Source organism: Phascolarctos cinereus, unplaced genomic scaffold (assembly GCF_003287225.1).
Source record: "Phascolarctos cinereus isolate Bilbo 61053 unplaced genomic scaffold, phaCin_HiC Scaffold_5;HRSCAF=322, whole genome shotgun sequence".
Taxonomy (NCBI): domain Eukaryota; kingdom Metazoa; phylum Chordata; class Mammalia; order Diprotodontia; family Phascolarctidae; genus Phascolarctos; species Phascolarctos cinereus.
The window spans coordinates 95,288,354-95,300,587 of NW_027555958.1; the positions used below are offsets into that span (position 1 = coordinate 95,288,354).

The 12,234-nt window shown below is 37.9% G+C and overlaps 1 protein-coding gene and 1 long non-coding RNA gene across 10 annotated transcripts in view; one reads left to right on the plus strand and one right to left on the minus strand.

Annotated features, from left to right (window-relative positions):
• The window catches only part of ARID1B (AT-rich interaction domain 1B), a 551,542-nt gene that overhangs the window by 360,610 nt on the left and 178,698 nt on the right, over positions 1-12,234 (minus strand). The gene's annotated exons all lie outside the window — the stretch shown is intronic.
• On the plus strand, positions 3,608-8,731 carry LOC144457539 (uncharacterized). Its single transcript, XR_013486913.1, has 2 exons — positions 3,608-3,697; positions 8,287-8,731. It is a non-coding gene; the product is annotated as an uncharacterized LOC144457539 (long non-coding RNA).

The window sequence follows — 12,234 nt, forward strand, 5'->3', positions numbered from 1 at the left end:
CAAATATTGGAGGAGTTACAGGAAAATGGAAACATTGATACACTGATGGTGGAGCTATGTACGGTCAAAGAAAGCAACTTGGAATTATGACCAGAATAGTCAATAAGCAGTGAATACCCTTTTACCCAGTTACAATACTACTAAGCATATACCCCAAATAGATTTTTTTTTAAACAGCAGAAGATACAAAAATATTTACAGCAGCTCTTTCTATATTACCAAAAAAAGAGAAACTAAAGGATACCTCAAATTGAGGAATGGATGAACAAATTATGGTATGTAAATGTAATGGAACACTATTATGTTGAAGGGAAACCTAGGAAGACTTGTATGAATTAATGCAGAATACGTTAGTATGCAAGAGAACAATTTTATATTTTAACAACATTTTATAAATTAACAACCATAAAGACCTAAAAACACCAATCAACAAAATAACCAACCATGACTCCAACGAAAAATGATGAAGAATGTGTATATCTTATGACACAGTGATGATGGACTAAATAGACAGAATGAGAGAAATTTCTTTGTAAATGGTCAAGGAGGCAACTGTTTTGCTTGACTGTGCATGTCATACAAGGGCTTGATTTTTATTTTCTTTTTTATCTGAAAGAGGAAAAAGGTAGTAGGACAAAAAAAAATACTAAAGTGAAAAAAATTTAATTAAAAAATACATAAGTGGGGCAGCTAGGTGGCACAGTGGGTAGAGCACCGGCCTTGGATTCAGGAGGACCTGAGTTCAAATCTGGACTCAGATACAAAACACTTACTGGCTGTGTGACCCCAGGCAAGTCACTTAACTCCACTGCCTAGCCAAAAAATAAAATAAATACAAAATACAAAAGATTCAGAAAGAACAAATATTTTATTAATTGATAAGACCAGAATTTAAAGGTAATGCACAAACACTGTCTTTTTTTTTTAACAGTATAAACTCAATGAGCTTTAGGAAATGTTTTTAAATCAACTTTTATAATTGTGTGCACTATTGTTTGAGAATATTTAAATAAACTTGTGATTATAAACTAGGTCCACATGTCAATTTCCAAGCTGAATAAGGAAAAGAAGCAGTGAACTAGTGTCCCACCCTCATCTGAAGACCCATTATGCAAAACTCTAGCATGAGGCCCTAGTCAAATGCTGTCTGGTGGATGTGATACCTAACCCTAACCTTAAATGCCTCCCAATGATACTACACTTAGCCTCGAAAAGATAGCCACCCCGGATTCCACTTTTAAGTGTAGCCAGAGTAGATATCTGTTAGTAACCAATAACACCACAGCATGGTATTAATTAAATTATTAACTCCACTAACTAAATACATTGTGTATATGACACACAATAAAAACATACATCTGTCCTCTCCAGGTGCCCTGATGGCCAAAAGCTCAATTGCTGGTCAGTAGCAGAAGGACAGATGACTGTAAATTCCAAACCCAGACCATATCTGATACATCCATTCAGAGATCTGTACCTTGTGTCTCTCTCATCTCTCTCTCTGTATCTCTCTCCCAGCTCTCTCTGTCTCTGTCTGTCTCTCTGTCTCTCTCCCTCTCTCCAAATGGTATCAGTAATTAACACTAAAATCCCTTGCTCCAGGATAACAGACTCCTCAACTTAAAGGAAAATCCTCCAACAGCAGTTGAAAGTCTCCTGATACATCAAATAGGGAAAGACAGAGGAGAGAAGAGGAATCAAAAATTCAAATATAACCTGGAGGCTTGATTAGTAATCTCCTTTAAAACAAAATCATTTTTATCAACCTACAATCCAATAGTTTTATTATCCAGTTAATTAATAGACTCCTGTGCTAATATCTAAATGCTAAGCAATTAATGGCACTGAACTATAAATGGCCTTGTCTTTGCTCTCGCAGCAAAATCTTATAAAGCAAATGAAAATCTATCACTTCAGTGATTTAACACAGACTTTCTAAGGTTAATATTCCCAAGCAGTTGCAGAATAAAGAGCTATTTTAATTAACCTTGTGTAATTTAAATACTAGGAAACACAGTTTGGAAATTTAAATAACAACAATAACAATAAAGAAATATTAAAGCAAAAACACATCACAGCCAAAACACTGTCAATAATTTCTGAGAGTTCTTTAATTTATTTATTTATTTGGGGTGGCAAATTATCACAAGTTTTAATTCAGGATGAATATGTTTTTACTGCATGTTAAACTTGCAAAAACAATGTTCTCCCACGTAAAGCTTGCTAAGTCTCTGGGGAGGGGGGGGAAAATGTTCTCTACACAGCAATATTGCCTAGGATATAATATTTTCTTCTGGGAGATTTCTTAAGTTTTCATTCTTATTCTAGCTTCCTATACCTCCTCCTATTTTCCTGAAATCAGGTTCTCCAAAGTGATGGTTACTTACCTGACAACTCATAACAAAGATTCCTCCCTAACTCATCACAAAAATAAAGAGTAAATATATAGAGAAATGTGATTTACATGGTGTTCTCATCGCTAAATAGAAAATAAAAGCTGCTGAGATTTCTGAAGTGCTTTAAGGCTTACATAAGACTTTCATACTACAACCGTGTAGGGTATATAGTGCAAGAACAGAGTGTAGTATAATGGTAAGAACTCTGAACTGGGAAGAAATTTAAATTCAAATTCTGTGTCTGATTAACTGCCATAGGACCCTAGAAAGTCACTTAATCTTTATGCTTCAAGAGTCCCCATTTGCAAATTGGGAATACTACTACCCACAGACCTTTTCAATGGATTGCTTTAAGGAACAAATGAAAACAGAATGAATAAAGTGTCTAGCAAATCTAAATGCCAATAATTATAATAATTATATCCATTTTATGGATAAGAAACCTTAGGCTCAATGAGGTGACCAGACTAGCTCAGGGCTAGACAGAAGGTCAGTTTCAGAGTCCAGACTGGAACCTAGGTTTTCTGATTCCACATTTATTCTTTGTTTTCCATTTCAACATGTTATCTCTTCAATGAGTTTTGGATTTTCATTTAAGAATGAAGTCGTCCACTCTCAACTTGCCTAAACTTGGATCTTCCACATACCCCCATCCTCCTCCATATACAGCAGATATACCAATCCCAGTTATTCAATCAAACAACAAATGCAGTATGGTTTAAGCCCCTTGACTGAGCTACCTCTCTCCCCCAATTCCTTGACATGAAAAAGAAAAGCAGATTCTACTACATGTATAAAACTGTCACAGTTCCTAGAAGCTGAGCTTACTAGGCAGAGGTCTGTCCTCACCATTCCCCTTTCAGACTCTATCGATGGGCAACCTGGTTTGCACAGGAGTCTACTACCCTTCAGGTTATTTGATTCTTGGAATAGAGCCCAGGAAAGCTAACAAGCTGGCATTGGCTATGATGCATTGTGTGGGAGGTTCCTGGAGTAGTATACACCACAAAATGTAATTGGATCGCCTTTTCCAGTGTCTCAAAAAGGAGGGTAGGGGGGACGACACTGAAGAGGGTGAGAATCTGAGGCCTGAGGTAAAGGGACACCGATTCCAGAAAGGCCAGGGAGGAAAACAGAACATGGTGAAAGAAGGCAGAGAAGCAACAGTGTTCCAGGAATTACGTCGGAACTTGCCACTCTATGACCTAGAAATGACAGATGCTGACATGCTAGCAGCTGTGTTTGAGAAACAGAGAGGTGGAGGACAAGCTGGAACTTAAAAAAAGACTTCCTGCATCAAGGTAGGTTTTTTTTCCTTGCCACAGATTAAAAAATACTGATTCTCCACTGTCAGGTTCTAAAGAAGTAGGGTAGGATGCAAACAGAAACTAGATACAAAACAACTTATTAAGCTCACGTATTAGTCAATGAAAGAATAGCCTATGAAAAAAAATGATTAAAAAGAGAAAATATAAGTAAACAATCATTTTGTAAGTTGATAGTGAATGTCTTTATAATCCAACTAAACTGTTGTGCTCAATGAGTTACTCCTTTAGTCTTACTTAACTTTAAAAAAAAAAAAGATCTGGTTCTTGCTTTAATGATCTTTTCCTTTATCTCAAAAGCAAGTGTAATGTGAAGATAAAAACAACTGATAAATGTTTTATTCATGTCAAATTGTAGAAAAAAGTGAAACCAAATTCACTCTAAGATTCTCAATCCAGAATCTATCATGCCACACTTCACCTCTAATCAAAAATGTTTAAATGTCCACTTGTACATCTTTTATCTGTTTCCTAAAACAACAACCTGAAAAAGAAAAGGTTTCTCGCAGCCGGGTATATATTTTGACACATTACCCACTTATTTTTTCTGGAATTCAGCAACACCAGCAACAACACAAATACCAAGTCGATGAAGAAGGCCAACTTTTCAGATTATGATAACATAGTTGGCTGGATAAACCACCCAACTTATTCGAATGTACCTTGGGATGAACGTGGACAGCGAGCAGAGTCAGAATTTAATAGGAAGGGAGGATAAGTTGAGTTGCCTTTGAGAAAATGGTGCAGTGCACCCTAAAACACCAGGTATCATCTTGCTGACACAAAGGTCCATCTTTTGAACAACATGATTCTATGGGACAGCTAGGTGGTGCAGTGGACAGAGCACCGGCCCTGGATTCAGGAGGACCCGAGTTCAAATCCGGCCTCAGACACATAACACTAGGTGTGTGACCCTGGGCAAGTCACTCAACCCCACTGCCTAGCCAAAATAAAAATAAATAAATAAAAAATTAACAGCATGATTCTTCTACTGATACATCATGCAATGTCACAGACTCCTAAGAATAAAAGTTGAGTTGTGCAAAGGGCAACAGAGAGACTTGTTATGGAGATAATAAGGTTTCAGCACGCCAAAACTGTGCAAGGGAAGATATAAAAGTAGGTTATCATATGCCAGCTATGGCAAAAGACAGTGAATGGGTAGCTCACATATAACACTGGTATCCATGAAACGGCAAGAGAACTAGGGGAAAGTCCTCAGCACAACAGATGGACTTCCCACCACCACTACCCAAAAGCAATGAGGGATTTACAGAAAAATACAGGCAAGAATTGGAGGGCTGCACTTTAAGGCAATACCTACAACGATAAAATACATCCCATATTTCAAAGTGCACATTAGTGGGAGTAGCTAGGTGGCTCAGTTGGTAGAGCACTGGCTCTGGAATCAGAAGGACCTGGGTTCAAATCTGGCCTCAGACACATAACATTCACTAGCTGTGTGACTTTGGGCAAGTCACTTAACTCCAAATGCCTCACCCAAGAAAAAAAAAGTCCACATTAGTTGTCTTTTTAAACATTTATATTTTAGATCAAAGTAACAAATGACCCAAAGGAAATTTTTATGCTCTTTTCAACATTAAAACTACTTACCACAGGTATCCAAAGGACTGTGAATTAAATCTTTCTTTTTTCACAAGGAGGTATTAGCTAGAGATCAGGTCTAACCATGGTCTTTGTGGCACTTCCAAAACTGTTTTGCTTGAACTTCAAGTAAAAGAGATTAAATGGTCTACCACTTCCTCCACACGTTTCCCCCCCCCCAAAAAAAAAGAAATCTCAAAAGCCATAAAAGCAGAGATTAGAACTTCAACACTAGGCTTCTTAAGTGATCTCATAAATATTGACTTAAGGTCCCTTTTGTCAACAGGACTTTATTAAAAAGGATCTTGCCTTTTTACAAAGCTATACAATTCACAACGAGGCTCCAAACATAGCACTTAAGGTCTCGTGAGAAAAACAAGAGGCAACATGGACTTGTAGTCCTGTGAAATACAGATAGAATCCTGACTTGGCTAAAAGAAAACCAAAACATTTATTATTTTTAGTATAATTTATTCATCTAATAATCCCTTTATGAAGCCTCTACTGTGTTCAAAACACTGTACTAGGTATCGGGGCCCATTCAAAGTTTTAGACGGTCCCTTCCTGCAAGAAGGTTTGATCAGAGAAGAGGGATAAGACACCAACACAGTTTTGACACGTAAAATTACAACCAAATCACACAGGATAAGAACGCATGGTCTGCACTGATGGTAGGAATAACCAACTCATAATGGATTGATTTAATTATCTAAATAGATGGAAATTTGTATGAAAAGGGTTTCAAACAAACTACCACATGAAGCAGAAGCAGAAAATAGGATTGTGGATTTAAGTATATCAGGAAAGGCTTCTGGAAGAAAGTAAGCAGCATTTGAGCTAGGCTTTAAAGAAGCGGTAGGGATTCCTGGGTGACAAGAAGACGTTTCAGGAATAGGCAACAATGAAAAAGGCACGAAAGGAAAAGAACACAGAGCAAGTTCAGCAGGCAAAATGTGATCCACCTTGATCTGGAGAGAAGTAAGATTAAATATGATTGGAGAGGAAGGAGGGATGGCATCAAATTGTGAAAGACGTAAAAAGCCAGACAGAAATCTGAAATTTACTATAGGAATTCACTGAAGAGTCTGAGAAGAATGAGTATTACTCTGCACAGGAGTTCTGTGACTATGCGATAGCAATATGATCCATGGAAAAGAAAGATTATTCTGCCAGCATTACGCTGTGAAAAAGCAAAACCAACATCAAAGTAGAAGAATGCTTACAAAAGTAAGACGTCAAACAATTAGTAGAGTAATAAGAAGACATATTCAGATGAACGATCCATGAAAGCTCAACAACCAGATTTTTTTTGAATGCTCCAAATCACTTATAAGAAGAAAAACACAAATAAAAAAAACTGTAGGATTCCACTCATCAGGATGGCAACGATAACAAATGATGAAAATAACAATTGTTGGAGATGCTGTTGAAGGAGAGGCATATGAATTCACTGTTGACGGGGCTGTGGAGCTGTCCAAACACTCTCAAAAGCAATTAGAACTATACGCAAAAGTCATAAAACTGCCCATAACAGTAATACCACTATTAAGCATCAGCTCCAGCATAGAGATAAGAAAAGAAGAGACAATAAAGTGGAAACTTTTGAAGAACACTTTTATTATGGTGTCAGGCAGAAAATGAGGGGGTAGTCAACAAAAGTAAAGCCATGAGGAGAGACGGAGGATAAAGAAGGGGAAGACTACTGGATTCAGCAAAGAAAAGATCACTGGTTGTGTTATATTCAAAAATGTTAGGCCATTGGTGATCCAAGTTTTAGTAGAGCAGTGAGAACAGGAGTTCAACTTACAACTGGTTGGGTAGAGAATAAATCTGAGAAAATAGAAGATTGCAGTGTCCATAGCTTTTTCTCCCAAGAAACTTAACAATAAGAGGAAGGAAGGAGAGAGAGAATAATGACCTCTTAATGGCCAACTCTAATGTCCTTTCTCAATCCTCATTCTTCTTGACCTCTCGATAGTCTCCAATACTATTAATATAGCACCCTTTTCTTCGGGATCCTCTCTTCTCTTAAGTTTTCAGGACAATGGTGTATTCTGGTGCTGCTGCTACCAGTGTGAACACCTGGGTCTCTGTAGTCTTTGCTGGATATGCTCCTAGGTCTTACTCACTAATCTTGCATTCAGCACTCTTCTATACTGTCTTTCGTGGTGATCTTTTTACCTCCCATGGGTTCATCTATGTGCAGATGATTCTCAGATTTATATCTAGCCCTAATTGCTCTCCTGAGGTCCAGTCTCATATCACCAACTACCTCCTGGACATCTTATACTCGATATCCCCTAAGATATCAAAAAAATCAACATTTCCCCCTCCAAACCTTTCTGACTTCCTAACATTCTTATTACTGCCAAGGTACTAACCATCCTGCAATAATCTATGTTCTTGGTGTCATCATTGACTCCTCTCTCACTCAAGCCCCATGTATCCTATCTACTGTAAAGTAAATCCATCAATATTTATTAAGCATCTACCATACTCGAGCCACTATGCTAAGGGATGGGGATACAAAAAGGGTCAAAAGACAATCCCTGCTACCAAGGAGGTTACGACCCAATAGGGGAGACAGCAGCAAACTAATATATCCAAAGCAAGCTATATTTATGATAAAAGGGAAATAATTAACAGAGGAGAGGCATCTTAAAAGAGGTGAGATTTTATATAGGATTTAAAGGAAGCCAGAGAGGTCAGCAATCAGAAAAGAAGAGGGAAAGCATTCTATGCATGGGGGACAGAAAGAATTCTCAGAGCCAAATGATGGCATATTTTACTTTGTTCCAGAAACAGCAAGGAGTCCAGTGTTGTTGTATCAAAGAGTACATGCAGATGAGCAAGGCATAAGAAGACTGGAATAGTAGGAGGGGGATAGGGTATGAATGGTTTAAGTCTTTCTGTTTTTATATTCACAGCATATCTTATATATATTTTCTCTCATTACATAGCCTCCAACCGGGTGCAAGCCCTCATCATCTCACACCTCGGGGATTGCAAGAGCCCTCTGGTTCATTTCTCTGCCTCAAGTCTCTCCCCACTTCAATCTAATCTACATTCTGATATACTACCTGGAAAGACGTATGTGAACTGATGCTGAGTGAAGTGAGCAGAACTAGAAGAACATTGTACATAGTAACACTGCACAATGATCAACTATGATCACCTTAGCTCTTCTTAGCAATACAATGATCCAAGACAATTCCAAAAGACTCATGATGGGAAATGCAATCCACATCCAGAGAAAGAACTGATGGAGTCTGACGCAGATTGAAGCTTACTATTTTCACTTCTTTTCCATCATTTTTTTCATGTTTTTTTCCTTTTTCTTCTATCACTTCTTTTACAACATGACAACATGAAATGTGTCTCATGATTGCATGTGTATAACCAATATCAGATTGTGCGCTTTCTTGGGATGGGGGAGGGGGGCAGGAAGGGAAAAAAATTTGCCGTCTCTCCCATCTGAGAAGTCTACTAGGAAGAGAAATACTATTATTGTCCCCATTACATGATATATCCTATATTTGTAAACTGAATGAGACAGAGTTGTTTTATTATCACAGAACAGGCATTTACGTAGATGCTATTATATCCCAATGTTGTGCTAAGGACTTTACAAATATTTCCCCATTTAATACAACAACCCTGTGACCCCAATTTTACAGTTTACAGAAGCAAAAAAGAGGTACTGACCTTCCCAGGGTCATAAAGCTAGCAAGTGTCTGAGGACAGACTTAAATTCATTTCTTCCTGACTCTAATTCCCACACTCTAACCATTGTGCAACCTAGCTGCCTCTAGGGAAGTTTATGCCTGTTCTAGGACATGGGCAAAAAAGACAGCAAACAGAGTTAAGCCTAGATCTCTCTCTTTCGCTATCAATGTATCTGAAAGTAAGGATACGGTAGTTAGTGAAAGTTAACATGTTTAAAAGACAGTGATAAGAAGAAATTCTTCATATACAACATTATTTGTAGTACCACTTTATGTGACAGCAAATAATTGGAAACAAAGATAGAATTGGGCAGAGAAAAGGATAAACAAATTGTGGTACATGAATGTAATGGAATATTATTGTATGGTAAGAAATGATGGATGTGATGAATATAGAGAAACACAAAAGACCTACATGAACTGATGCAGAGTAAATTAAACAGAGCCAAGAAAACAAGATCTAAAACAATGTAAACAGAAAACCGCATATATAAAAAAGTGAATGATGTAAAATTATAAAGAACAGGAGATAAGAGAAGACATTCCCTCTTCACCTCTTTACAGAAGCTGAGGTTCACAAGTGTACGTTGCCTGCATTTTCAAGCTTTGGGGATGTATAGTTATCCCTTCTACATTGCTACTTTCCCCGCTGCAGTTTCAATATGTCACAGGTCAGAATAAGAAATTAAATGGGAGTTTTGCAGAAGCCACAAACAACACGCGAAGGCCAGCAGACAACACAGAGCCTATGTCCACATACTTAACACAAATTTTACAATAAGGCACCGTAAACACCTCATAAAAGAAAAAGAAAAAAATCAGACTTTTCTGGTATGCAGAATCAAAATATTTTACACGGATTTTCCAGATCACAGGGGTGTTACACCTCTAACACCCACAATATGGAGGGGGAAAAACTGTACTGATCAGTACTGCCTTTTTTCTTTCTTTGTTTGAAAAAAACTTATTTTTATTACATGGGATATCTCTCTTGAAGGGAGACAGTTATAGGAGAGGGGGGAGGTTATGTTGATGCTAAAAGGGATATCAATAAAAATGAGGTTTTTTTTAAGTTAATGGGTTTTTTTTTAAATTATAATGGTGATAATTTTCTAGAAATGTTTTTCTGTTGCTTGGGGCCTAAGAATCCTTTCCTGGAACACAAACCAGCAAACTGAAAGGCAAGCCTCCATATAAGCAGCTCTGAGTTTATCATGGAACGAATGAAAGCTCAATAAATTAATTAGAAACTTGTCCAGTAAATACAGGTCACCCAAACTAGGTTTATCTTATTAAAAGGAAGACATCTGGCCATGTTTTCAAATTCCGTTATATTGAAATCACTATCCTATACTTCATCCTTTCCCATAAACTATATCATACAGGTTCTTCTTAATAATTCTATGATCCAAAGAATACTCTTTTTAAAAAAAAATATCCTTTTAAAAGTACCAATACATTCTAGAAAATATCTAGTTTTATTAAGAATATTTAACATTGCACAGGTATTCAAACTGAGTTGTTATACTTAAGAACCATAACAAAGGGGCAGCTAGGTGGCACAACGAATAGAGCTCTGGCCTTGGAGTCAGGAGGACCTGAGTTCAAATCCAGCCTCAGACTCTTAACACTTATTAGCTGTGTGACCCCGGGCAAGTCACTTAACTTGGATCACCTCACCAAAAAGAAAAAAAATAAATAAAACCATAACAAAATCAGAGTATCTTCATGAAATGGATGAAGTAACTTGTGTACAAAATCATTAATACGGGATTTCTCACATAACACAATTCATTAGATTCATAAGAAAAACAATACTAGCTTCAGCCTGTTAGTGGAAACCAAGCAGTCATGTCCAGCTAACCATTAAAGTGATAGTCATTAAAACAAAGTTCTACAGGCACCTACGTGGCACAGATAGAGTGCTAGGCTGGGGGTCAGGAAGAGTCATCTTCCTGAGTTCAAAGCTGGCTTCAGACCCTTACGAGATGTGTGACCCTGGGCAACTCACTTAAACCTTGTTTGCCTTACTTCCTCATCTGTAAAATGAGCAGGAGAAGGAAATAACAAACTACTCCAGCACCTTTGCCAAGAAGACACCAAACAGGGTCACAAAGACTCAGACACCACTGAAATAACCAAACAACCTATCACACAGTGTTGACTAAAGCACAAAGGATTTTTAAAGAACAATAGATGTGCTAGTTAAATTTATCTGGAAGGGCTTCCTAGCAAACACAAATTTTGAACTAGGTCTTGTAAGAAGGGGAAGAGGAAGGGGTAGGAGAAGTACAAGTATTTAGTTATTTTTTCCAGAACTACAATCCAAATTTAACAAATTTCAATTAAACATCTCCTATGTGCAAAGCACTGTACTGAATGTGATAAAGGTTCTGGGCTTACAGGTGGGGTTCCCCAGTGGCCAGCCACCACTTCTCCCTTCAATAGCTGAGTGTGTTTTTTTTTAGCCCCCACTTCTGTGCTTCTCCCACTGCTTATCAACTAACCAGCCTGACTTAATTAGCTTTCAGAAAGAGGTAAGAACAACTAGCACAAAACATCCCTTTCAACCTAGGGCACTCACTCCCACAAGCACACAGAGAATCCAGGGAAGGCAAGTTCAAGCTTAGAATAAAGGAGGTAACCCTGAGGAGAGCTTCCACTGGAAGTCTTTTCTCTCCTTTATGGAGCCCTCCAGAAACTCCCCTTCAGCATGCTGCAGCTTTCTGCTGGGCTTCTTGTAAGATCCAGAAACCGTCTTTCCTCTACACGTCTACTTGCCTTGGCTCCCAATGAAGAGACTGGCCTCACAGGAACAAGTATTTATTAAGCCTCTAGTGTGTGCCAGGCACTAAAACCCTGGAAGATAGTGAGTGCTATTGTTATTCTCATTTTACAGACAAGGAAACTGAGGCAATGTGGGTTTAAGTAACTTGGCCAGGGTCGCAGCTTATAAAGTATCTGAAGCTGGATCTGAATGCAGTTTCCCCTCAATCCAAGTCCAGTATACTACCTGCCTACATAGGAAATGAGAGAGGGACAGATATCCAGAATTCTGAACCACTTTTATTTTTCGAGCTGGAATAGAGTTGATCAAACTAAAATGAATTAATCCTCAAGTTTTGATATCACAAATCTTCCAACTTCTACAAATGAAAACAAAAATGTTTTCCTACTCAGCAC